Source organism: Primulina huaijiensis, chromosome 2, assembly GCF_012295235.1.
Source record: "Primulina huaijiensis isolate GDHJ02 chromosome 2, ASM1229523v2, whole genome shotgun sequence".
Classification (NCBI taxonomy): domain Eukaryota; kingdom Viridiplantae; phylum Streptophyta; class Magnoliopsida; order Lamiales; family Gesneriaceae; genus Primulina; species Primulina huaijiensis.
The window spans coordinates 5,097,421-5,101,636 of record NC_133307.1 but is presented as its reverse complement, the minus strand read 5'-3'; positions in this window follow the sequence as shown (position 1 = coordinate 5,101,636).

The following is a 4,216-nucleotide window of genomic DNA, read 5'->3' as shown; positions in this document are numbered from 1 at the left end:
ATATGAATTTTAATTTTTTAAAAACTGATGTATTTATAGAATTAATTTCGAACGTAAGGTAACGTTCAAAAAATCAATTCGTTGGGAAAGAATGAACAGCGCATGCAACGTTTGTTTTATATAGTAATCACTTTCTATCTCCAACATTTTAGTCAATTGGATTTGCAATATAATTAAAAAAGTATATTAAAAAAAAGAAATAGACATCCTGCAGCGAACGAGACATTCCATGTATATTTCATTTTAATAATTAAATATAATTTAAAAAGTATTTAAAAATGAAAATATAAAAAAACAACCTTTTCGCTGCAAGCCTTCTCACGCGTATGTGCAAAGCACGTGCGCACCTCAAGCCAACGTGGACCTTACGCTGGCAGAAACAAAAAAAATGAAAATTTGTAACCACTATTCATTTGGTACACAAATCAAGAAGCTACAACGGTGAATATTAGGAATTGGGAGATATTTGGATGACATGGCAATTGCATTACCTACTATTGTGGGTGTCCTAAGTCATATAGTTAATAGAGTAGGTCTCTTGTGAGATGATTTTACGAATCTTTATGGGTGAGACGGATCAATCATGTTCATATTTATAATAAAAATTAATACTTTTGGCATGAAAAATAATAGTTTTTTCAGGAGTGACACAAATAAAATATTTGTCTCACAAAATTTATAAGTGATACAATCTCACGTGAGTTTTTGTTAATAAAAACAAAAAAAATCAGAATACCTCAAAAAAAATTATATTGAGAAAATATATATATATATTTAAAAAAGACTTGACTAATTTCATTTATTCTGCGCAAGAAAGTAATATGAAAGAAGACAACAGAAGCTCACCTTTAGCTGCAAGTTTCCAAACTCGTCCAATTCTAGCTCCATTATTTTTCTTATCAAAAACCCAACTTCTAACAAATTTTTTTTTTCAGAATATCATTTACAGAAATGTTCGTACTAACAATGTTATGATCGAAATTTTTTTTACTCGGTTAAAAAAAAATATAATGTTTTTATTATATAAGTTTAATTTATGGAAAATAAAATTTTTAATTCTCTAACTTGTCTAATTATGGGTTTTGGTCCATTATTTTTTAAATTTTGGATTTGGTACACTAGCTTTTATTTTTTTGTTTATTTTGGTCAAATTTTTGACTTGACATCGTACGCGTCACAAATTTTCGATACTATGTCAGTATTTTTCAATGACACATCAGTGTTTTTCGGTCGACATCAGCATTCGAGTGAAATAAGATTGAAATCCCAAAAAAAAAAAATTCAAAGAAATACACAAAAAACAAACTTTGAAAATTTAGTCGACCAAAACTCAAAATTTAAAAAGTTAGTAAACTAAAAAAGTTGATCCCTTTAATTGATTAATCAATATTTATATATATATATAGTCGATTTTTTTAATGTAGTTGTATTAATATATAAATCAATTAAAAATATATATTGTACTATTTTCTCTACTTGCTTATACTTAATTTATCCGCGTTTACAAAATATCAATGTTATATGATGTCCCAGAAAGTGTATTAGTTAGATAAAAGTTAATGTTCAATCAATTTCAAATAAGTAATATACGTAGAAATTTACTTACAATTTGTATCAAAAAATAATTCTAATATAATAATTCTTTTATCCCACAAACCAAGAGCACTTTTTTTTTTTAAAAAAAAACGTTTGTAATTGTAAAATCTACAATATAAAAAATTTTATAGAGCAAACTTTGTACGTTGTAAGATAGAAGCTAAAAAAATATACATACATGGAAAAAAAATAGATTTGTTTTTGTACCATATATATTTGTCTTGAATAAAATATACATACATGGAAAAAAATAAACTTGATTTTTTAAATATTTTTTATTGCTTTTTTTTAGAACTTTGTGTAGATTTCAAAAATCTTCCGCCACCTATTTTGGCGATAATCATGCGATGTAAAATGTTGCGTGTGATAATTATCTCTGCTGGGTAGAGAATTCCAAACTTGATTCTTGTTCTCCTGTACAGTTTAAAATATTTGAGTTGCACTGTTTCCACCAGCTATAGCTTTTGGTAAAACGGCAAACACTTGCTCCTACAATTGGCATCAGAGTCAATGTCACGTATTCGGTCCCATTTGATTGCAAGAAGTGCAATTATTATGATGGGGATTCTTGAGTGTAATAAGTGTTCCCGTTGGGTAGAATAATCGATGTGTAATGCTTGAGCTATTGTATGATTTAAAAGATTTGAGTTAACTAATTAACTAACTAACAAAATTTAAGTTTTCGCCCACAAAAAGTCTTATACAATTAAAGTGTTTCCAAGTTGAAAAATATCCCATGGTTTGACCACTTCTTTGTGAAAGCTTGAACTATTTGGCTTGATGTTTAGAATTGAGTCAGTCAGATTTGTGATCATCGCTTACCTACTAGAAGTCATTTTAGCAAGCATTGTTTCACCAGAAATTGCAGAAATAAAATAAAAAAACTTGAAAAGTAAATAACTGATGAAATAATTAATTATAGGTAATCCCCTTGTATCGGAAAATTGCCCATAAATTCCTATTGGAGTTCTGAACTTTACGGTCAGTACCCAATAGTTTAAATATTTGTATTCAATGCCTGACAAATTGTATTTGTATGTTTAAACTCCCCAATGAATGGGAAAAGACCGAATTACCCTCATATTTTATTAAAACCCATTACTACCCTCCTTATACTATTTTGCACTATTAATTTATTATTGTATTATATCTTTTCTCCCTTCTTCCACAGAGTTGCTTCGACCGAGTGAGTGAGAAAGAGAGAAACCTTGAACCGAGACGCAGCAAATGGGGAGGAAAAAGGCGACAAACAAATCTGCAAAAGCTAGCACCTCGAATAAATGTCGAAGAACTAGAAATACAGAAATCCAAGCAAGGTATGAACGAGAAATCCAAGCAAGGTACGAACGAGAACAATATTTTCCTTAATGTCTAGGGTTTGTTAATTGTGGATACTTTTTTGTGGTTTTGAAACTGTTATTGTTTGTTTTAGTTTATTGACAACTTTTTTTCCCCAATTTATAGGCTTTGTTCTTGATATTGTTATTCATTCGATTTTTTTAGTTGTACTGTTAATATTTTAAGAAATTTTGATTAAATTCAAAAATTAGTAGATGTGCTTGATTTCGAAGCTGCTGTTCCAAATTCGTTGTGTTATGCACAATTCAATTTTTATGTGATTATTTATTTTTCCGTCTACTGTTGTGTTCAGTGCAATTAAATTTTTTGCGTCTAATACCATGGCTAGATTTGTTGATCAAATAGACATGTCTAAATGCTATTTTTTGTTTTGTGTATATGCAATTATGTTCCGTTTCTTATTCTTTTTTGTAATTGTGTTTCTATTAGTTATTGTATAATTGTTATATGTTTTTTAATGTAGAAACTACTGCAGAAGACAAACTAATTCATGATTAACACGAGAAGAAGAGTGGTAAAGAATATTTTTCACGATGTTCCCCTCCTTATTTTAAAACTGTGATGGGAGAATTGAAGCCAATTCTAGGTGAGCAGCATATGAGTCGGATAAATGATACTCCTTTCGCCAAATGGATTGATATGCCAGTCCTTGCTATTAGTAGTGGGAGATCGATTATTTTCTGAAAAGATTTCAGGGTGATTCGTGTTCTTTTTTTGTTGGTGATAACATTACCATCCCTTTCAAATCAGCTGATTTCTCTATTGTGCTCGGCCTACATCACATTGGACAACCAGTTGACTTGGACCTGAAACTGGAGTCCAAATTTTTGACACGTCATTTTGACGGCAAGGTCACCAATGCCAACCGAATAGCCATTTATGAAAAATTGATTTTCATTGCAAGAAGTGATGATGAATGTGATATTGATGATTTTGTGAGAACTTTCATTTTGTTCATTTTCAACTGCATAATATTTCCCACGGGCAATTATATCTCTCCTGGATTTATATTTCCTTATCTCGATGATCTTACGATATTTTTTAAATATGCTTGGGGAGATGCTGCCTTCCGATTTTTATATTGAGAAATATGTCAGATCGGGAAAAAACTTTATGTTGATGGATGCATGGTTGGATTGATGGTGAGTATTCAGCTTTACTAATAATGATCTTAGTATNTGAGAAATATGTCAGATCGGGAAAAAACTTTATGTTGATGGATGCACGGTTGGATTGATGGTGAGTATTCAGCTTTACTAAT